Consider the following 24,941-nt stretch of genomic DNA (forward strand, 5'->3'; position numbering starts at 1 on the left):
GCAATTACACAATTTAATTTTAAATGCGACTTAATTTAAAATAAAAATAAATTGAATGCATTATGCATTTCTAATAATTAAATTGAAATGGTAAACGATTAGTAAATGAGCTAAAATCGGAAAAAATATTTTTTATATCTGTCTTCTTAAATACATACCAGCCGTTACCGCTTGGTAAGTTGAACGTGATAGCTAAGTATGTGGGATGAACGTATTGAATGTTGTATTACGTTACATTTCCTAAACCACCGACAATTTAATTGATGCTTGTTTGATGCTCTACAATTTTATAAAACAACATTTAAAGATTTCCTTCTGCGTAGGTCGTTGTTTTCTTTGTGCGGATGCGTACCACCTAGAAGAGCTTAAGAGGGACCCACTTTTTATTATATCGATCAGTTAAGAATCAATTTCTAAATCGCTTTAAGCATGTCCGTCCGTCTGTCCGCTTTTTGTTTGATTTTTTTTTATATTTGTTTTATTGCATTATCTTTATTTGTGTATATTTATTCGTTGTAGGTGTTCTGTATGTTCGTTTTGTTTCTAATAGACGCTTGCATATATTTTGATCCAAGATATCTGTTGGTGCAAACGATAATTTAATGCAATGCAATGCACACAAAGGTTAATTGATTTTGTTGTTTGATTCGAAGAAATGTGCTGCCGACGCCCATCAAACAATTTTAAAAGCTTATGATGACACTGCTCCATCATATCCCAATTGTCGATTTTGGTTTCAACAGTTTAAAGCGATGATTTTGATGTCAATGACAGAGAATCACCTGGAGAACAAAAAAAAGGAAAAAGACAATGAATTGTAAAAAAAAGAATTCAGCTCAAATCTCATTTGCATGCGATGGGAAAGACCCAAAGGGGGGAAATTGCCATCATACGAAGTGATTCGAAATGGCATTTTGAACCGTTTCAATATTGCGGTTTCATTGCTTGCCAGACAAAAAAAGAAGGGCTTTCTGCGGCGTATTGTGGCTGGTGAGAAAGAATGGATCTACTACGATAATCCCAAGCGCAAAAACACACGGGTTAATCCGGGAGAGCTGTCCACAATGTCGCCGAAGCAGAATATTCATGGACAGAAAGTTATGCTGTGCATATGGTAGGATCAGCAAGGTGTAGTGTAAACCGAACGAAACCATAACTGTAGATGCCTATTACCACCGACGCCAGGTCAACAAACTGAACGATGTATTGTTGCAAAAAAGACTAGCAACAGCAGTTAACAAACGCATGACAACGCTCGGCTATACGTTGCAAGAGTTGTCAAGCACACGCAGTTGCAGTCCCAATGACAAGCTGTGCCGCAATCAACTATCTCACCTTCGCATCTTCTGATCATTACTTGTTCAAAGCGATAGGGCATAGGTTGTACGCGGTTCCGAAAACCCGACGAAGAACAAAAATGGGTCGATGATTGGATAGTTCCGTTCGACATCGTTTCGATATCGTTCTTTTGACAGGGTATCGCCATGTTACCAGTTCGATGGGAGAAAGTTGTAGAAAATGATGGAAAATATTTTGCTTAATATATATTGTACTAAATTTTTTTCAACAAATGCCTTCGTCAAGTGAAAAAATGATTAAAAATGATTTGACATGTGATACGGTGTTACGGTATTTTTCATAGCAGAAATATATTTCCACAATAATTCCCTGCAGTCTCCTAGCGAAAGTGGCAAATCAGCAGAGAATTTGAGTTTTTCTATGTCTACTATAAAGACAATAGACTTGCTATCCACAAGTGCTATCCATTGAAATGGAATCTGAATTGAATATCATATGAAATATTGAATATTGATTTGAATATCAAATTGAAGAATGAATTAATTATCAAATTGAATAACGAATTGTACATTGAATTGAATATCGACTACAAGTTCTAAGCGTATATAATAAGTGAGAAGGTTAAATCGATTCCGCCATTCTTTAAAAGGTGTACAACGCGGTGAGGCCGCTGCATACGTTATAAGCACTTCATGTACATAATATAAATCCTCTACGATGGTTTCAGAAATAACAAACAGAATCTGTACATATACATATACATATATATATATATATATATATATGTATTTAATAAACATATCAAATTATTTACATTTTATCTAAATTTAAGAGATTTTAGCGAATGCAAAATACAGAGAGAAATTTACTCAGCGCGTACTCAAAGGCAAAATGAAATGAAAAAAGTGAAAAACAAAGGAAAATGTATTCAATTGAGGTCATGTGCACTTAACGCTCTTAGATACACACGTAAATCGGGAGCATATGCACTTACTTAAGTGCAACTGCACTTGGAAAGTATTGTAGATACATGTTGATAGCATTTTGTAATAGGAAAAACACAAAGATACGTATATAAACAACAAACGCATACACAAACGCGAACACGCAAATAATGAAAACAAATACACATAGAAACGAATAAAGCCAGTTTATGTATGATATGCAATTACGTATTGTATAAGTATGTGAGTGCACATATATAAATATAAGTATATACACTAGTATTCGCTGATTTTAAATTAACTATAAAAAAGAAACGTATGATTCATAAACAACACAAAGGGAATGGAAAGACATTAGAATAAATGTCATAAGACAAATTAATGCTGAAGTTGAACAAAAAAAAACAAAAAACAAAGCATGAAAACGACAGTAAGAAGAAATCATGGCCCGGTAGTATATCTGTATGTTTGTTAAACATAAGAGCGTGAGCTTATTAACGCAGCCACTTTCAGTTCACAGCTGGTACAAGAACGCAATAGGAAGCTAAGACTAGAATTTGCCAGGGAAAACGCCCAAAGCTTAGTGAAACCCTATGGAGAGAAAATATTACGAAAAATCTGCTCGCAAATTCTAATAGTGACATTATCAATAGCTTAGTGGATCTTGAAATCGTACAAGAAGAAACCTGCAACAAATCTGCGACAACAGGTCATATGTAAAAGCCGTTTATCAATACGGTAATCGCGACCCTTAATAGACGCTGCGATATTTTGAATTTTCTAAGTCTTAAGTGCTCCTTCCTTTTAAGATTTCATCTGCAGAAATAATTAAGAGTATATTTCATTTTCTGTGCTAACGCGTCTCAACTCTTATCTTCAAAATCGATTTTAGAATGTCATCTTACGACGAATATACATAAATATGTGCGATATTTGACATAAGTTATTTAAAATGGAAATTAATTATCAAAGAATTATAGTAAACAATTTTAACATCAAAGCATGTAACGTTTTCTTCTTCTTCTACTTCTTGGACATCTGGAGGTCTGTTCTGAAGTTCAGTGTTTAAACCACCAATAAGTGCGAGTTGACGGTTAACAACAAATTATATAACTGTATAACTGGCATTATACAGATGCCCTTGTCAACATTTATGATGAAACGAATACAGATGAATATTTTCAAACTGTCTGATAACATCGAAACGATTTCTTTGCTTTAAAGTGTAAAATAAAGTTTCAATTATGCCGTTTTAATTAAGTACAAAATGTTTTGTAAATAAAATTTTTTTAAATGATTATTATGTCATCAAAACTTTAAAGGATACAAAAATAATATTCAAAATCGAATTTGACTAACAAGTGTTAAACAATACTTCTTTTAACTTAATACAAAATCCAAAAAAAAAATAAATAAATAAATGATAAGAGCTTTTATAATCATAACGCGTTGCTCTTGCTTAGCAGCATGTTGCTGAAAACATTTTCTCTCATGAGTTTTTTTTTTTGTTTTTTTGCTTGTGCTCTTTTTCCAAATCAAGTAGAAACAAACAACTTTTCTTAATAAAAAATTTCAATTTTTAAGAGACATGGATATGCAAAGACAATGAATGATTCCTTGTTTTTATTGTTATTGCTATGTTGCTGACACAGAACGCTATAGAAGTTAAAGGCAGCAAACGACAAAAAAGAATCTGTATAGTACGCTTAAAGGCAAAAAATAATCCCAAAGATGAAAGCAGTTAAACAAATGAACGACTTTACTTTACACCCAACAAAGCGAAAACTCATCAGTTCTTATTTGTACGCTTTACGCTCTGGATCTATTCTCTCGCATAGTATGCTATGTGTATTATAGGTTTTTGCTTTCCTACTATAGTGAAGAAAAAAAATAGTATAAACACAAATCTATTGCTATGATAATTTAATGAAATGAAATAAATAAAAAAAATAAACAAACAATTTTCAGCGTAATGTTTAGTTTAAAACGTCGCGTGTGTTCATCACCTTTATGTGAATAAAAATTTATGCAAAGGCCCGAAAGTCTATATACGTGATATATATGCATGTTTTGTTTAAATGATTGAGATAATATTCATAATTAAAAATATAATAAAAAAAAAAATTCACGATACAAAGGAAATATAATGAAATTCAAAACAAATTGTGAAGACAATTAAATTTTTTTATATTATTTATTAAAATAACAAAATAAGTGTGTGAGGTGAGGCGAGGTGATGTGATGCATCCATACGAATTGTGTAAAAGTTTTGATTAAAACATAACAATTAGCTCGGGTTTCAGATATGTTAGCCGTTCCTGAATAAATATCAACGCGACTAGGAAAAAACAGGTAAATGAAAAAAATTTGATAAAAATTTGATAAATAATCGAATTGAATTTAAAGTTCGAAAACGGAAAATTTTGTTATACATTTCATAATAATTGAAAGAAGAATTCTTTGTGTCTGCTGCTCTGTCAAATATTTCTCTTTTTCAACTTGAATACGATGCTCTTTTTCATAAATGCAAACTTATTTGCGCTTGCGCTGGATCTAATTTATGTTATTTTCTTTTCATGCTTTTTAAAAAGAAATTTTCTTTTTTTTTTGTTAAATTTTTAGAAAATTTGGCATTTGCTTTAATTCGTCCATAAATATACATATATATATATATATATATATATATATATGTACATATATATATAGATATATTGTTTTGCACCTAATCTGTAGTGTTAGCATCAACACATGTTTTCAATCATTATCTATTTATATTGGGCTTTCTTAGCTATTTAAATGCAGTTGCCGAATAATTTTGTATTTGTGGCTAACTCGGGAGAAAGGGTGGGGTTGACATACAGACTGCTTTTTACACAATTGTCAATCAAATTTTTGTAATGAATGAAAGGTATATAATATATGTAGTGTTCACATAGCAAATTTGTGTTATGATATCAAGATGTTATCCATTATGATGAACGCTACTATACGTTGTCTTCATATACACCCAGTAACTAAGGGGATACAAAAACATATAGAAATACTTTTTCTTTTGAAGCTATTTCAAAATTTAAATATCACCCTATCATGAATAAATTCCAAATTTCGGTTACGTTAAGTGTAAGAAAGAATTAAAACTTTTCTACCTGCTATTGAGTACAATAGTGAATCCCTCTCTTGTTTTGTTTGAAATTTCGGAAAAAAAAGAAACATAACCAATACTAGGGTGGTGGGAAAGCAATCTCTCCGTTTTTTTTCTTAAATTGTTGCAAAATACTTTTGTTCGTATTCATTTATATCATTCGAGCAAACTTTTTTTTTACTCCTTTCCTAGTTTGCTTTGAAGCATCTCATGCATGCCGTCGAATGTGATGCCATTTGGCGACACCTCTGCATGTAAAAACAACAAAACGCTTATTGCATAGCTTATGGAATTTAATTTATAACTATCGATAACACGTTAAGAGACTAATATTTCTTTTTTTACGACTAGGTTTTTAACAATGCAAATGTTTTCGTTTTTATAACAAGTAAATGTATTGTTGATTACTTTGTTAAGAAATTTTAGCCGTAACTGGCGTTTAGAAAAATAAAATAATAAATATTTAAAACAAGTAAAAGCGCTTTAATGGGCGACGACTCATCTTTAAACACCCTACCACCCTTCATATCATGACTGTTCAAAATAAAGGACTCTATGCACAGCGGTCAGAGAAGTGTTTGGATGCATACCATTTTCAATAGATTTTATCCTTGTACCTAATTGCATCAAAATATCTCAAGAATTGTGGCTTGTAGTTTGACCATTAGAAAACAGGATGTGTGGGCGGCCATACAGAGACAACAGAGAATCACTTTCTGATTCAATCGCAAGGCACAAGGTGCTGTAAGCTATAAATACACTCTTGTTTTTGTAAGTTAAGATATAAATTTATTGTCACCAAGTGTAACTTTGTAGACAAAGGGGATAAATTATATTTTTTTGCGGACTGTCGCAGTTTCATTAACGTCTACACCATTTTTAACGATTTGCGTTTTCCTACTTACTCCTTTTTGCTCTTCTTTTTACATAGGCATGTGAGAATGAAACCGAAATCTTTGTCTACAAAGTACGGTTTTATTGTACGAATATGGTAAAAAATATAATTTATTCAAACTGTTGCCCATCGTCAGACATATATTTATCCCAATTTGTAAATGTCACGTCCTTAAAAATCTTCCCCTTTTACGGCGAAACATATATAGAGTGTTTTTCTTCACACCTTCGCGTGGAATCAAAGCGTTACTTAACAAGAGCGCGGCAAAATGTCGAGAACAGGCTTTGCAATATGGATGAATGGACCAACGACACAGTAAAAAGTTCCCTTGTGTTAATTATTTTATTATTCTGACCTTTTTTTCAACATTGAACTTTTCAAATCGATTAAGTGTTAATCGCTTTATCGGGCTTAAAAAACCCAACCCTTCTAATCCCGCTCAGTGCCAAGTATTATCTCACTGCCTTACCGATCCGGTCTTGCGATAGATGTGGATGGTATGGCTTAATTTACATATTAATCTACCTATGCATATCTATGAGTAACATTTCGACGCAAAAACGACTTTCTCTCCCACCGCTCGACGAAAAAATTATGCTGTCGGCGAGTGCTGTTTCTTTGGTATCAAACTCGACACGTTCAACGCTATTACAAACTATATTGTTGTATGAAACTTGCATTGTCACGCTTTGAAAGTAATGCTCGGGTATCATTTAGAGAAACAGCCACCAATGACGCAATTCGGCAGCAATGCTATTGACAGATAGCGTCATCTAGGGGCAAATTCCGCTATTGAATTTTCATATCTCGTATATCTATCTATATACAACGGGGACTATGTTAGATGGTGCGATATGCTTATAATGAACTCCAAGGCCCTATACAGTACACATTTTTAATTATCGTAAATAACAGAATCTATTAGGATATGCCTGTCCTTGGAAAATTTCGAGTAGGCGTACGTGTTCTTTCGCCTTCAGTTTTTGAAGTTTTCACGTAAAAGTTAAGCTAAGAACATACATCGCGCTAATGGCCGGCCATAAGTAAAAAATTTGGGCCCTAAGCAGCCTGCAAGTAGCTAAGTAAATGACTGACAAAAAAAAAAGAAAAATCAAGCAGAAAAATAATTCTTAAATGTTGCCGATCACTTACCTGGTTACACGTTATCGGTCTACAAGTTGGCTCAAAAGTGTTCATTTAATTTTATTTATATTAAGTAACTCTAAAACGTTTATACAACTATTCTCTAATAACAAAAGGGATGCCACACGCCCAGCATGTGCTGTACATTGTTGTTTATATTTATATTACAGAATGTTGTGGAGAGCAGTCTGTACTTTTAGATCAATAATAGAAGGCATATTTTTGTTTTGCGATTTCATGTGACTTGCAAATAACTGAACTGAACTGAACTGCATTGTATTAACTCCAATCATCCAATAGGAAAGTGTGAAGGCGCAGAACGTAACTTGAATAACTGACTTTTTACTCAACTAATGTTGACAGATGAGCGCAATTAACCACAATAATAATAAAAAAAAATAAAAAAATTGTAAAAAACCGGATATTTCAATAGATTTTGCAATTATTCTGCAACATATTAACGCAGTATTATTATTATTAATGAAGATGGCTGGATATTAAATTTAAACTGAATTAATGCACGCGCTTAGTTCGATAGCTTCGCTCAGCAGCAAGAAGGGTGGTTCAGCCTTGGACTAAATTGGTTTCATTTTTTTCAGAGGCTGCAAAACTAATTTAAGTGTGCGTGCCAACAAGAAAATCAGACAGACAAACAATTTTCAATTTTAAAAAGGGTGGAAAAGAAAACTATGTACCGGTCTTTCGTAACTTTCTCCCGCACTATTGACTTTCTCATTGCCGTGGGTTTTTGGATTACCTGAAACGATATCAGCTTGTCTGTCCGTCTTTCCGTAGAAAGATTGTTGGCTAAAGGGTACAATTTTTCAGATATTTTGACAAAATTTTGGTATATTGGCGGGTTTTGGTCCAAGAACAAACGCCATTCTAAATTGTTTACATTGGCGAACCTTCATAGCTACCTTCTACGTAACAACTTATTTTGACAAAATTGTTACAATAATGGCAAATTTTACAAAATTATTTTACAAAAATCGGTAAGTGACAATAGTGCCGCATGCTAAATTGAGATGAAAAATCTGAAGAAAATGAGATAACTTTTTGTACAAAAGTTAAGCAAATTGGCACCAAGTCGGTCAGATCTGTTTAGACCCGCCTGAAAAGTATGCCTTTGTATAGAATGGTATAAATTTTATACAGAATAGTATTTTATGGCGAAAATCAGTGACGAATTGAATTAAGGTGTTTCATCATCGTCCTAGTGCGAATCTATTCTTATACCCTACATCACTTGTGATACAAGAGTATATTTATTTTGTTCGGGTGTATATAACATCCAGAAGGTCTTAAGATAGATTGATTTTTTACATTTTAAGTTTATCTTCTCCTCTGTCAGTTTTGTATTTGTATGTGTTCAACTTTACAGCTCGCAAATTGTGGGATATTTTTAGGAAATTTGGCCCAACGACGTGTTTTAGTGAAAGCACGCACGCTATTCAAAACGGTACGGGCCGGATCGGGCTACTTTTTCGACTACTTCCCATATAATGCCTTATTTTGAGAGATTAGTAGGCCGATGTAGAATATTTAATGGTGAGCCATGCCTCCAGTACAATGTTTTTACTTGTTTTTATTTGTCTTTTCTTTTTTTTTTTTTTGTGGCTTTTAAGTCCTTACAAAAAATAATCAAACAGAGATCATTCATAAGCCATCAACAGTTAATTATTATAAGTGGAAATGGATTTTAAGTAAATGTTCATTTCAACATTATTAAGACTGCGCAGTATTTTCAATCTTGGAACTTATAATATATGTATGTATATATATATATATAAGAATTATAGTTCCAACTATTAAATTTACTTAAAAGCCATTATTTTGTAATTGCTGTACATTTTAAGTGTTTACTTATTTAAGTATTAACACTTGCATTAAAAATTCTTTTTTCAACGACTTTCATCGATAAGCAAAGAGATGTTTTATTCTTTCTTGAAACAGATTTTTTTTATATATGCGGCTCATCATAATGCATTAAGAAGTGCAAATCGACAATCACTGTATCTTTGACAAAAAACAAGAGCATACACAATAAATATTTAAATAAGTAGTTTTTCACATCAACAATTCTTTCCAAGTGACTATGTAAGTTAGCTGTAATATAATCATGCATTAAAACTGCAGAAATAAGAGAATTAATTTAGGGGAAAGGATATTTTGCTTGATTTAAATTAAAAGTACTTAAATAATTTCTTTTGCATTTATCGGTTTCAAGAAGAGAAGCCAAAAAAGAAATTTTAAATTGAAAACTATAGTAAATTGTATGTTATATAAGGTCCAAAGATTTAATAATCTATCTATCTATTCAGTGAAATATCCCGTTATTGAAATGTAAATATGAAATCGGCATTCACCCATAAATGGCCCAAACAGCTCGTGTATTCGACATAGGTAGATGAAGTTCTATGCTTTCTTTTATAACTTGGAGATTTAAGAACAACAATCAGTAGTCATACGAACACATATCGCTACGTAAAAACACACTTTCTAACAATGGGCATTTTAGACTTTATGCCAACTAACGAGCATTCACCGATTACTTTGCCAGAGTGAAACGAAAAAAGGGTTTCTTTGCAAAGGAAGGCGTAAAAATTCATAGGTAAACCCTAGCGTTTCATCCGCAACGACTGTGAGACTGAATCGCTTTGGCAAAAAGACGATATTCTATGTTTGGCGAGTTTGGTTAGTTGCATGTGTCCGCTATTAGCTATTAAAGTCTGGTGAAACGGTTAGTATCAAAAGTTACCCAAATAAATTCATAGATACCTGTTCAATAGGTAAATGATGTACATTAGAAAAGGCAAATCGAGATCATTTTTTTCCATGGCATTTGTCCATCCAAACGACTTGTTCCGCCTTTGCGCTAATCTTATATACTGACTGCTTGAAAGGTATGTGTGAAAAATGCAAAGGTTTCTTGAAGTGTTAAGCAAGTTGTGGTCAGATGCTATTGTATGCCGTTAAATCTTATCGCTCCCAATAAATATTTCATATGAATTTTACATATAGTGGTCCTTTGTAAATAATTAAAAACGATATTCCAAGTTTTTGCCCAGTTCGTTATCTTACTTTTTGTTTTAAAAGTTCCCACGGCCGCAATACATTGAAATTTACGGCGAATATTTTTAAAGTAGTATAAAATTGAAATTTTTTCTTACTTCCGTACCCTACAAGAATATCTACCATTTTCATATAAGTGAAAAGCACTTTAAAGTATATAAATGGAATGAAATTAAAATCAAAAAATTGTAAATGATATGTCTACATAACATGCTACCGACTTCTCGTAAAAAGTAAACGAAGGCTTCAAAAGATTCACCCCAAGGCGTTTTTAAATTTTATTTTTTTTTTTTTTTTTTCTACTTGCATAAGATAGTATGTGCTTTTCTCTATTATTTTTTTGCAATAATAGTTTAACTGAGATTCTATTCAAATGGTTTTCAGTTTTTAACGAATTTTTATATAAGAAATAGATAGACATAAAGAAAAAGAAGAGTCTTTGTTTTTCAGATTTTCTCTTTAAAAGGAAAATATTTCTCTCATGATAGTATTTTTTTTTTCTATCCGTTGTGATGTGCTTGATATAAAGAGACTGCACTTTGTTGCTGCATAGGAAATTGCATTTTATGGTGGAAAAGTGTTGCGTTATTTTCATATGGCACAAAAGGAAATAGAATTAGTTACACACATACGTTGTACGCATATAATCTTTTATTTACTATACACTTCACCGAACGTATTGATTTCTCAATCAAAGTATTTTTACACAATCTTTTCAAAAGCTGAATGAAATTGCGTTAAAGTGTTTATGTGGAGACTTGAAAGAGTTTTAGTTCTTATGTGTTAAGAAAAATTTGCTTTATGTTTGTTGCTACGTTTGGAAGGAATAAGAATTTTACCATTTCTTTAGCAATGAACCCTGGTGTAAAAATGTTTTTCCTTTTTTCTTGCTTGTTCTCTATTGGGATTCAGTCCACCCACACATCCTCTCTATCTCTCTCTGTCTCTCTCTCTCTCTCTCTCTCTCTCTCTCTCTCTCTCTCTCTCTCTGTCTTCAGCCATGACTTTATTACACAGACTTTATACTAAGTATATATATGTAAGTTTAACAAACATACTTCTAACGTTTTCATTCCGTTTAAACGTCTCATTCATTTATATATACTTGATACTAACCTCTGCTTTAGTTCACTTATCCATTTAATTTCTTTTGGGTACTAGTGATTATAATTAACGCTTATTATGATTGCTTCCGACTATTAAGATATTTAGAGAATACACTTTTTACTCCTCTTTGAAGTAAGAACAAGAAATCAAGCCATACTTTGTCTAAATAGACGACGTATTATGTGAAATGAGATCGTAAAGCATTGTTCAGAAAAGCGACAAAATATTTTTTTATTTCATTTTTATGTTCATGTTTATATATCTATGTTTAAAAATTAGCGGAGAGAATTAAAGAATTCTGCTCAAGAGATATGTATATACGTTCTTTCTTTGTTTTCAGTTAGTCCCGTTAAGACTTTCTTTGTGTGAAAAGCATTTTACAGTTTTCTAAAGACCATATTTCATAAGACATGATTATTTACAATATGTATTCCAACACACTATATACAAAATGATTCATAACTTCATTAACTAAAGTAAGTTTGATCAAAGAAGATTTTAAGGTAGTCGTGAACAGGTTTGATCTTTTCTTTTTTTTTGAAAGTTAGGACGCATAATTTAATTAATGTGTGCACGCTGACGTAGCCTGTCGGTGATTCGTTACAATAAAATTGGGATTGTAGAACTTGTAACATGTAGGAAGAATGGTGATCTGCCAAGCAAAGTTTCATGTAAGCGAATCTTAAATTTTTCATATTTTATTGCACGTGTTTAAGTTTTGTTTCTCTATTTTCTGGGAAGAAAACAGCAAGCATTTCACTTTTCTTTGATTTTTAATTATTTACGGACATGAATTGTATACAAATAAATATATACGCGGCCTTATAAACCTACCGCAAGACAAAAACAAATTCTATACAAACACATATACATCATTGCAGTTAAATATGAATGCATTTGAGCGTATGTGTATACAACGTGTTTCATTGCTTGCCTCTCTTTGAAATCAAGTGCATGTGCACTCAGCTTTAAGTTGTTATACAAGTTATTGTTGAAGAAAAAGACGTACATTATAGATAATTATGTGCATGTGTGTATACGCAATACACACATACACGCGATATTATGAATCATTAATGAAAAGAAAAAGAGGCAAAAATAAAAAAATATTAAAGGCCTTCATGCATTCGAGTATTATCTTGTAAGCTGCGTAAGTTTTTTATTTTTACAAATTAACTTATCACGGAACAAAGATAAATTGTTTTTTTTTTTTTTCAACTTATTTTTTCCCTTTCTACTACTTTTCGTATGGCATATGCACACATATTTTACTTACTGACACATTTTCTGAACATATTCAACGCGAATATTTTAATCGCTCAAGTGTAAGTTTACATTACATATATACAGACAAAATCAAAGCTTATTTTGACGTTCGTGCGCGTGATACACAATGCGAATGGATTCATTATGTTCAGCACATGGCTTGAAATCAGATAAGTTTAAGTTTTTCTACAAAAAAAAAAAAAAGCCGGAGGGATTACCATACCCTGAGGAAGACGAGTAATTAATAATTTCGGGTCACAACTGATATTCTCCTGTCTAATAATTTGTCACCTCGCTAACTGAAGCTTTATGCGTTATTCAACCACAAGCATAGTTAGGCGTCAATTAAATATGCAACCCTGCAATTAAAATACATTTGTGAAATATTCTTTCTCTCTATCTTTTCGCTTAAACTGAATTTAGCCTTAATAGAGCGCTCTGAATATGCAGTATGAAGAACACGCTAGAAGCTAAAAGACATTTAAGGATACAGATACGAGTTGGACAACGTACAAATGAATATTTGACTATAGCTAATATTGACATTTTTACTATGTTCGTGTTTCGTTGAAGATAGATGGTATCTAAAGAGATGGACCATATCATTCCAATGTTCTATATTAGTTAGTCCGGAAGTTTCTTGCGGTTGTTCACTATATCGTAAGCTAGCTTGTTTTTATATAAGAAACAAACTTCTTGTTTTGGATGAATTAAGTTTTACAGCAATCTTACGAACCGTTACGTGCCGAACATCTTCAACCATAACCGTTAGTTGGTCGTCATCAATTGTGTTTGGCTTTCGAGAACACGGCAAAGCTTTTAATCGAACCTCCAGAATTTGTCAAGTTCATTCATTCAGAGTCCGTTGTTTTTTTTGAGTCCGTAGTCAAGATCATGGTAGAGTTTCTTATACTCTACTTTGTCATATCTATTGATTATGTAGTTTTAATAATTATTGCTACGAGAACTTAGCGCACGTCACGATTTCAATATCGTTTTAAAAGCTGTCAATACTCAAGTTCTTTACATAGCAACAAAACATGGAACTTACTTCAGCAGATTTTGTTTAAAGGTTGGTGTTGCCTAGCTTTACTTACGCCTAGCTTAACTCAACTTAGTCATAACTTAAAGTTTGCACCCCAGTCGAGCGAAGTAAACGTGAGTTCAAAATGAGAGGCGGTCTTGAGTCCTCGCTGTACTTACGACCAAAATTTGGGGTGTGCCGACTTCCGTCTGACAAACACCGTAACATTCATCAGAGATCCAATAAAGTGTATATATAAAATTTTAATTAGCTTAAGATCCTGACTCGATTTAACCATATCTGCCTATCCCTCTATGACGGATGCTTCTGAAAGCTGGGATCAGCCGATGACATGCTCTGAGCTCACCAACTCCATTAGCAAATCGAAATTGTAACTTACAGCAGATATTAATAAGAAAAACGATGTAAATATGTTATATTATATGTATGGGTTACGTATGTGAAGTTAGTGAAAAAGAATAAATGAATGAGATCCACCTGCAAAGCAATTTTTAAAAGTCAAGAAAAACAAAAATTCTGATTTCTGCACATTTCTGTGAATGAAGAAATACTTAGTAATTTTGTGTAATGGTTTGAGAGAGTGAATGCGGTCGCAAAGATTCGTCCCAAAGTGAACGTAATTCTGATATTTTCTGATTAATTGATATTTCTGCGAATTTAGAAAGTCTTAACAATTCTTATAGTTCTCTCTTCTTGAGAGAGTGAGTGAGGTAGTAAAGATTCGTTCTTAAGTGAACACAATTTTCTCCATCATCGAGGACTGTTTTGCGCTAAGCTCGTACGTGGTAAATATTTGCACCAAATGTTAACCAGTTTTCAAATAAACATTTTTCGTTTGTTTTTCTGTTTTTTAGGAAACGTAACTGTGTTTCTATCTACTTCGTATCTATGCATTTACGTTTGCGAAGTTAGATCCACTTTTGAGTTTGATTTCTTGGCACAACCTAAGGGCAAATCTTTGCAATCATGGGCGTTTTAAGAAAGAAACAAACAAGAGAATGAATGTGTACAAAAGTGAGGCTAAAATAATCCAAAAATCACTAATTCAATGACGTATATATTCCCCTAACAACACATCGCGAAGAGAGGGGGAAACTTAACATGTCCGCATCCTTCAGTAATAGAGAAATAAACAAAAATTTTTTTAAAAATTTTTTCATTATAAAATTACATAATTGCTTGAATGTTTATAAAACTATTTTACATTCGGGAGCTGAGTGTGTCTCGTGTTATCATAAAATGTGTTTAATTGAAGTAAGTAAACTTCAATATCTTAATTAAAAACTTTTATATTTTAATCATCCAAACAATAAGCATTACACTATAAGTGTCATTTTTCACTTCAACTTTGTCCTTTCACTTGTTGTATTTAAAACTTTTTACTGCTTTACAGTTTAATGGGACACTTACGATACACGATGCTTAGTCATTTTGCATTTCATTGTTTAAGGCACTCTTCATTTTCACAATAAATAAGTAGGGAATTTTATATTAAAATTGAACACATAAGTCAAAGATTTCGAAAAATACTGTTTACCTTAGTGACACAATAAACTTCTATGTTAGTGCTTAAAAGTACGTCGTACAGATTTTTCGCAAAGACCGTGCTGTGTCATACAATTATTTAGTAATTACGGACATTAACATGTTTAACATTTTATTTCACAAATCGCGTGAGCTCACTTCTTGAAAATAAAAAAAATAAAAAAATTATATAATAAAGTATACGTACAATTAGTACGTATACATATATATATGCATGTGCATACATATATTCTATTATTATTATCCATTATTTGCTGATCTTCCATTTTCAATATGTATTTTCTACGTTGTCTTTGGACAGTGTTTCCTATGTCATGCGAGCGAACGTGAACAGCTGCCGTACAGCGCCATAAAGACCACCGAAGATAAGCGCAAGAAACCACGGCGATGCTCGTCTATTTGAATTAGAGTTAAGGAAATAAAGCTAATGCCGCTTTCTTCAATGACTTTTAAATGAAAAGTTTACCTCAGAGGCTGAGATTTTCATTATTTTTGCAAAACGGATTCGGAAAGTGAAGTGAAATGCCGGTGAAATGTCAAAAAGATGAAAAATTCTTTTAGTTCTTTTATGACATATTTGGACGCGGGATTTGTTTCAAGATTTTTGCCTATATATGAAAATATTTATGTTCGTGAGCAACGTACCCGCAACTTAGCCGGTGGTATTATAAAATAAAAATCAAAGGAAATGTACAAACAATACCGACTGTCTCTTTCAATGCTCTTAGTTTAGTCTTGTCTCCATTGTTTAGTCAATCTCATATAAAGCGGCAACTTTAAGCTCTTGATAGCCAATCCACACATAAGTGTTTACTTAGGAAACAGCGCACATATATATGCATACGTACAATGCTTAATAAGCGTTTTGAATAAAGACAATTGTAAAAATACTAAAAATGAATAAAAAAAAAAAAAAAATAAGATAAAGAGAAGCGATTTTATATAGAAACAGCTGCACGAGGAGTGTAACGTAAAATTTTCTGGTTTGCTTTGCTTTGTAAATTATTGCACCAATTTAACTTACATTACATTTATTAGGACTGCCAACTGAGCATAATGAGATCTTTGGTTTACGATTACACATCGTTATATACCAAGTTACGTATCGAATTTGGATTGAGTTCAATCATGTACTTTGCGCCCCAGTTATAGTCTTGCAATGCAATTGTGCCTTAATTCACGAATCTTCTTTAAATGGGAGGATATCCACAGCAAAAGAAAAAGCCCGATAATTTCAATTTGATTGAATTTTGTTGTCTATTGGCTTTGCGATATGAGAGTCTAAGGAAACCATGCGGAGTCGATAATTTGCGTGACTGAATGATCGATCACGTGTAGCACGGACTGTATGCATGAAGCTTATGTTGCGAGGCGAGCATGCAAACCGCTTCGCAACCGATAGTAGTAAACGCATTAAGTGTATTAGCACATCGTCGACAGCATTAAAGAAAGAAAATTAGCTTAATTACAGCTCTGGCAAGAAAATCAAAGCAAGCACAACTTTTACAAATTCCATTATTGAAATTAAATTATTGGCGCCATTTAGTTTCCTGAAAGGGCTGGGAAGAGCTGACGATTACATCTACATTAGCCGACCTTTATGAAAATAAAGTTTTTAGAAGACAGACTAGGAGTATTGCAATTAACCTCAAGTAATTAGCTTACGTGCGAGGGTAAGGTCTGAAATCAACCAACGTTTTTCCAATGAGGAAAGAACTAAAAGTGGAAAAGTTAAAAGACTAGCATGTCCTAACCCAGGTTCCTAAGAGAAGGAGAAAGATTTTGTTTCTAAAATGATTCTATTGAATCCGCATAGCACCTGTAGGAAGAAGACCACCAAACAAATATGTATTTAAGTGTGGGGTCTTACCAACCTCATGTATAAGCTCTTTGTTACATAAAGATCATCGAACTCCCTGGACTATGCATACATTTGGAGACCATGGAAAGCTCTCTACTCAAATTATAAAATCAGCTACAAAACAAACCACGTTGCCAAACTCTCAAGCTTGCAGCACCACCCACGCAATCATGCACCGAACATTTGGCCCGAGAGCTGTTGTACAATGGCACAATCTTCGTTGGTCTCTGCCGTGGCCACTTCAATTGATTTTCTTCCTAATGACTAGCAGATGAAAGCGTCAGTGTATGGCTGGCAGCCGAGCATACAATACACTTTGTCCTATGGTCAACTGACCATCGTATTATATGGTAGATTTGTGGAGCATTGTAAACAAATAATCATAAAACTTTTTAAAAACACACAAATGGTTTATTATGCTTTAAATTTTATGCCACCAACTCCCTTAAGTATTTTCTTTCGAGTTATGAAGCTACAATATGGGTACATCGTGCTTGAATCCGTCGGCCTTCAAAAAGATTTTCAAAATAATGCAAAATTTTTCCATTCAATCAAGTCGAAGCAAATTCCCGATCAAATCTAACTTCGTTCTTGCGCGATGTAAAGAACGCCTTCAAATGTCAGATGTCGCAAGGCACCGAAAACGTTTTCGCAAGACAGGCAAACAAAAAGGACGTTCATTCGCTGCTTCCTTTAAACAACTTATATCAATTGCGAACACACGCTCATTTGCTAACAACGTTCTTCAACATTTTCCGCGTTTCAGGAGCCGAAACTCGTGTTTCGAACAAAAATCTTAGGCAATTGTTCAGCTGAACTTCCTAATTTTAAAAACTTAAAGCAAAAAGGTCTCTCTCTTCTTCTTCTTGTAAAATTCAGTGAAGGACTTACTTTCGTTATAAAATTTTTTTTTAAATAATAATTACTCTTGGGGGCGTGATTTTCGACGTAGCAGAACCATTATCCAATTTAATATATGGCCATCAATTAAGGATCATTGTATGACCTGGCCATAGATGATATTGAACATTAACCTGATTTTCTGAAAGGAATATGTGCTTAAAATGTGACATTCCAGTTTAAATTTTTTGTGAAGATACTTGTCTAATTCTTTGCTTGTCTAAAAAATTGATTTGAAAATGAGTGAAATGTGTGAGCAAATACGCTATATGACGCATTTTTAGTATACAACAGTTAAAAACTCTCTAAAAAAAAAGAATTGAAGTCCATGTTGAGATGGTAGGGAGTGAACAAAGGACGCAGGAGTGGTTTGCTCGATTCCGTTCGGTAAATTTTGATGACAAAGATGACCCTCGCCGTCACTAAAAAAGTTGATGGACAACTGTTGGAGTAAGGCCGGCACGCAAGGAAATAGCGGAGATACTAAAAAAAACCCGAAACCACGGGAAGAACCGCGAAGATTTTTCAATATGACCCAATGTATACTACTGTGACCAAAAAATAAGGTCAATTTCTAGATGAAAAATAGAAACACTTTTCTTTTATCCTTTCAAATCAATTTTATTGCCTTTATAACGAATAAAAGATATTTCTTGCTGACGGCTTGGCTAAGCGCACGAAATCCATAATGTAGAATAATGTGATAATCGAAGAAAACGGTCAGCGTGACCTTGAGTTTGAGCTACTCTAGGTCGGCTCTTCGGGACTTGGTTCGCGTTTTGCACGATTGATCGATTATTTCCGATACGTAGGCGTAGATCCAAATCTCGTCTCTTGTAATAAATGCTTGGTACCATCGAGTCTTGGCAGTCAGAAATCGAAAAACTCATTGTTGCTTATGTTTACGAAAAAACCTGTGATGATCGCAGCCGAAATTGAATTCATTGACATGAAACTCTCCACAAATAATATGATTTCATAGTGTTTGCGTTGTCGGTGGTTGATTTGTTCAAAATTGTACAAGAAAGAAAACATAGTCCCGGCGTAGAATTATTGAAAAACTCGTTTCAGCCTGTGTGCACAGCGTTATGCCAAATTTCAGTTTTTTATCACCGGTCTTTGCGATGAGGAGCACTTCCAGCAGGCATGACAGACGACTAGATAATTGGAAACCTTTCTCTGATGGTACTCGAATGCTTGTATACTTCATTTCGTGTATCATGGATATTTGTTAGCATTACAAACACAAGGATAAATCTAATATTCTTTCATCTTTTATTCGCATGTACGAAATGTCAAGCCACATATGTTTTGAGAGGAAACAAAATAAAAAAAAAAAAAGAAACGAAAAACAAAACACGAACAATTGGCCCACACTCTTTCTTATATACATATATTATTTTCATTGTATCAGATGAACTAATTGGTTGTGTTGTTTATTAACTGATATTAAACCATGAAAAGAAAGCAAAAAAAAGCAATCTATATTCGGCTGTGGCCGACTCGGTTGCACCCATCATCTTTTTCTTAAAAGAGAAAGAAGCTTAAAAAATAATAAAATATCGATACATTGGGATGTAGAGTGGGAGAGGGGAGACGTGGCTTGTTTTTTCCATTTGTGTCCAATATACGTGCAATTTATATCGTAGACCTATTGAAGTTCGCAAGTCACCACCGAGAATCTCAGAAGGCAGAGGTTCCCTTAGCTTCTATTACACTATAGACGTATCCCACGGTGGATTTAAATCATTTTCGATAACAACCAACCTGCACGAAGTTCAAATTCGCCACTTTTGAAGCTGATAGCTTCATTGTTGACAGACGGACGGACGGATATATTTAATTGGATTCGATTTGTACTTTATAAAGTGAGACTTCCTTATGCATGTTGCAAATGTTTTGACATAACGTATATTCCTCCCCTCTTCGGTTATGGGTATAATAATCATGACAATCATCGGTTATTTCTCAAGACAATCGCTGTGTTATTTATGTGTCAATATTATAATTATTTTCTTTTTAATCCAGCACTGTATTTAATAAATAGAAATACGCTTAGAAATGCAACTCGCGCTATATGCCATGTCGAGCAAAGTTCATTATAAACTTCTTTAAAATGATTATCAACTTTTTGATTAACGAGTGGAAAAAAATTAACAAATTTTCTACTCAAATGAATGTTTATGAACATATGACGAAAACGAATTGCAAAGTATTGCAAAGTAATTAATTAATATTGAAATAAAGAGTTTCAATATTTACATGCATTTATTTGCATCGAAGTCGCATGTGTCGTTGTAGTTGATAAATAAATTATGAAATATGTTAACTGAATATGTGCACATGTAAATATGCGCGTTGGGAAATTTCCAAGCCGATAAATAAATTTGAATGATACATTTCATATACAAGTTATTGGCAAAATAATATTATATTAGTTTGATTGTATGCTCGAACAGGAATCATGCTTGACTTGTCATTTTTAGCTTAATTAAAACCTTGTGACTTACACTTTTACAGTGTAAATATTTTCAATATGCATTGTAATGAAATTAAAAATGACTGAATTCAAAACGGAAACTTTGGAATGCAATTTATTCTTTTGGCTTGAAAGGATCAAGTCTAAAGTTTATCTAACGAGGTTATTACGATAGGAGCGAGCAAAGAAATTGTATAATTAAATTATGTTGAAAAGTTATAGTCGCACAAGGCCGACCATTGAATAGTCTACGAAAAGTCGAAATTCTACAACATAATGAAAAATAAAAATGACTGAAAATAGGCTTTAGATTCAGTCTTGTATGGAAAAAATCTAGACCTAGCTCAGCATATGTAGTTCTTTTCAGTTAAGGAACTTATTAATCTTCTCTTATTTCGTGTTAAAATAAAGTGAAAACATTATAGTGGGCCTCGATCTATCATTGAATCTCTCATACCACCCCACAATTATGCATACAATGATTTTTCAATATAAGCCGTTACATGCGAAGTAGTCGAAAAATGATTCGATCCGAAGCATTTTAAATGGCACTCGGCGCGGGGCCAAAATACGTCAGTGCGCCAAACTTGATCAAAACATTGTAAAAATTGCGAACTACAGGTTGCTGTGAACACACAGCAACCAAACAAGCAGATAAACTTACAACATAAAGGATAGGTCTACCTTAAGTCCTTGTGTTGATTACACTCGCACAAGCTAAGCATAATGTACCACAAGTGGGGTAAGGTATAACAATCCGCAGTCAGGACTCACTACGGCAACTACAAGATTCCGTTCCTAATAACTTGCTTTATTACAAGATGGGTAGGAAGTGAGTCCCTTACCCACATGGAGTTTAAAGTTACACTATAAAGCCTTCAGCATTACTTTACGCAACTTTACTTTATGCAATTAATAATCAAAAACTTATTTGTTGTAGTGTAGGCGTTTCCTTTAACCGAATGGAGTCATTTTTAAAACGAGCTTCCTGCAAAAAACTTGTATTGTTTTTGTTAAGCTTGCAGGCGATATCTTAATTTCCGCAAGCGGGATAACATTTACTACACTCGATCACATCAGCAACTTGAAGCGCAGACGAACGGACAGACAGTCTTTCAAGCTTTACCTTAGGTATTGCGAAAGTTTTCGTAAACTGTCTATGTCCACAATCTTCAGAACTGATTAAAAGTAGGATTATTGCTGTCTGGCGGCCGCGACTGTGTTTGCTACGTGCAAAATGTTACTTAGGCATTACATAACTGCGATAGATAACTGAGACACTTTTATAATATGGCAGCGTTATTGTTGAAGCGCTGCATGTAGTACGAGTGCCATTGTCAACTTGTACAAATTTCACTGTACAAATAATTAATGAATTTTCCAAAGCCCTCTAAGCTTTCCTGTAGTTTCAATTAGTTCAAAATTTCATCTTTCGCCATGCGAACGCAGCATGAAGCAAATAATTGAATTGACTTAAGCAAGTCGGTCTGCCCGACCATTTTTGCAATGGCAAATATTCTGAAGGTCGGGTAATAAAGACACCGGTTTTAAATTTACCTATCATGTTGGACACACCCACCGTATACTGATAATACCTTCCTTTTCAAAAGTAAGAACGTTGAGTTTTTTTTGCACATTGCTCGTAAACTGCTCCACAGTATCTATGAAAAATGAGAAGAAATCGGCTCACCCTACACTGTAAAGTACCGAACTTTTCTTTTTGTTTTTTGTTTCTTTTTGTTGAGCGCTTTTTAAAAAAAAGTTAAAACTTGTGATAGATTCGACCACAGCTGAAAACAACTTTACATTGAAAACAACTTTTATTTGCTTTCAGTTTAGGTAAAAAATTAATAAATGAAATAATAATAATAATAATAATAGCAATAACAATAAAATGAACAAGGCGCCTGGCATCGAACTATCAATATATTTTATTGTTAAATAATAACCACATGTCTGCAACCACAAAAGGCAACGTATTTATAATAAATTGGATGGCAGAGCTTAAACGAGCCGCTTGGCAAGTTATCGCATTGGTCAACCAAATGTGCCAACAGCATTGGAAATGATGCAGAATATCTACAAAGTGTTATTAGATAAATGCCGAATGAAAGGGCACGAGGCAGCCAATGTTCTAGTGATTTGCAAAAATGCTGAGCATTTGAACGTGCAATAAATGCTCGTGCAAAGGCTGGCGGCTGGCGGCTGGCGGCTCTCGCCTAATGAGCTGTCAATCGAGCACTGAACGATATTTCTCAGCAATAAAGAGGAGATTTTGTCCCGCTTAACGGCGGTAAATGAAACATAGGTCCCTGTTTTTACACTTCAAACGTGGGAACAATCGAAACGGTGGAATGAACGGGATAATCAGGAGACGCTCCAATTACGCTGAATATTTTTTATTAACTATCTTTAAAAAAAAAAAAAATCCCTGGAGACAGGAGAGGAAAGGCAATGTTGCTACAGTCCTTGGGAGTATTTTCCTTTTGCAAATATGAAACTGGGCACTATCGATCGTTGATAATATCATTATGAACAAAAAACCGTAGCTATTCGAGTTGGTCGGAAAAAGGGCATCGGTCCAAAAGCAAGCATAAGATATTTTCTTCCAAGTTTTTTGCATTTTGTTTTTCAAGTCGGATATAAGTAGATCGCGTTTCGTTACTTACTTCGAACAATCTTTCCAACAAATATGAAAAATCTGTATTCAATATAGACAGATAGCTTTCATGTTTAATTACTTTATTAGGCAGGCGATTTTTGTGTAAGTAGTTGCCTTTTGCAATTGTAATAAACTCAAGCGCAAAGTTTGATTTTTTTATTTATGAACCTGACGTTTCGTGTTGCAAGATGTAATCGTCGCATAAAGACTACGTAACTCAAGACAAGCATTTACTAGAGTATTTATTATCTCTTTGTTGAATAAAGCCACCCGTAGCGATTTATAAAATAAATTCCCGGTTGATGAATTTAAACAACATTGTCCAAGATAGTTCACTGTGCTACTATACAAGGTAAGATGTAAGCATTATAGGGCTTAAGACATAATTCGTATATTCTCTAATGGTTAGTCGAAAAATTGATCGTCCAAGACAGCTTGTTATGCCCACATATGTTGCAAGATGCAAGCGGTGTGGGCTTTAGTATATAATTTATATGCTCGCTCACGTTCAGTCGAAACAAAATTGTGTATGGTCACGAGTCCGTATAACTTACGAAGACTTAAATGAATGCCTTTGTTGTTGTAGGTAATTGTGAGAAGTGTTGTTGTTTTGTTTTTTCATTGCAAAATTCTGTTCAGGTCTTCTTTACGGCCTTGATTAAATATGCGTACTAAAAACCGATATTAATTATCGGCGTAATTTTTCCACTACTCCAGACATATTATCCATCTTTAAAGGGACTTTTTCGTGTCTGTTGTTGTGTGTCAATCAATCTTATAAGTAAAAGTGCTAAATTCATATTGTATCTAAGAGAGAGTGGCGGGAGCTTTAATTTACTGATAAGTGTATGCCACCAGTTTCCATCAGCTGAAACTGGTTGCTTCATTCAACTTACTTGTTGCACTTAATTTGTCCGAATTTTCAGGTACACATAACTACGATATTGATTCGGGCTTCAAATGCATATAAACTTATTATGTATATCGTTAATGATCGCAAACTTCCTGATCGACTTAGACTTATCTGTTCGCTCATTCTTTCCCTTTGCAATTATTATGCAATTTTTGTGTTCATAGATGCCGAAGTCGCGCATTGAGGCGAAAATTTTAATACAATATTTTACAGATGAATTCATTTATCATATCTCGACAAAGATCTTATTTTATTTATGTGTTCGCACTTTATTCAATAATCTCTTGTGCTATTTTGGAAACAATTACAATCGAGTATTGTGTTTATCTCGTCATTAATACTTCGGTAATTGAAGCAAGAAAGAAAAAACATGTATCAACTTTAAAGCTAATTTAATGTTTCATATTAATCTCTTGTATATTTTATAATATAATCCTTGTTATTTATTTATGTCACTCAAACTAACACAATTTGGAATTTTGCAAAATAATTTTTCTTTACTTTCCTCATGCTATGTTCGGAACAGCACAAGCATACCATTCGAAAAGCATTATAGCCCCAAAGCGAACAGAATAGACCACAAATATCGTATAGAGAACTTTTATCATACTTAGCATTATATATATGTGTTTGTATGAGTATATATATGTTTAAACGTTTTCGGC

At 33.5% G+C, this 24,941-nt stretch overlaps 1 protein-coding gene across 1 annotated transcript in view; it reads left to right on the forward strand.

The window, feature by feature from the left end:
• Nucleotides 1–4,415: 4,415 nt before the first annotated feature.
• Nucleotides 4,416–24,941, forward strand: part of LOC119635281 (ATP-binding cassette sub-family G member 4) — a 61,173-nt gene continuing 40,647 nt past the window's right edge. Inside the window, exon 1 of the mRNA XM_038030015.1 lies at nucleotides 4,416–4,595. The gene's annotated coding sequence lies outside the window, so the exon portion shown is untranslated. The remainder of the gene's footprint in view (nucleotides 4,596–24,941) is intronic.

Source organism: Glossina fuscipes, unplaced genomic scaffold (genome assembly GCF_014805625.2).
Source record: "Glossina fuscipes isolate IAEA_lab_2018 unplaced genomic scaffold, Yale_Gfus_2 26, whole genome shotgun sequence".
Taxonomy (NCBI): domain Eukaryota; kingdom Metazoa; phylum Arthropoda; class Insecta; order Diptera; family Glossinidae; genus Glossina; species Glossina fuscipes.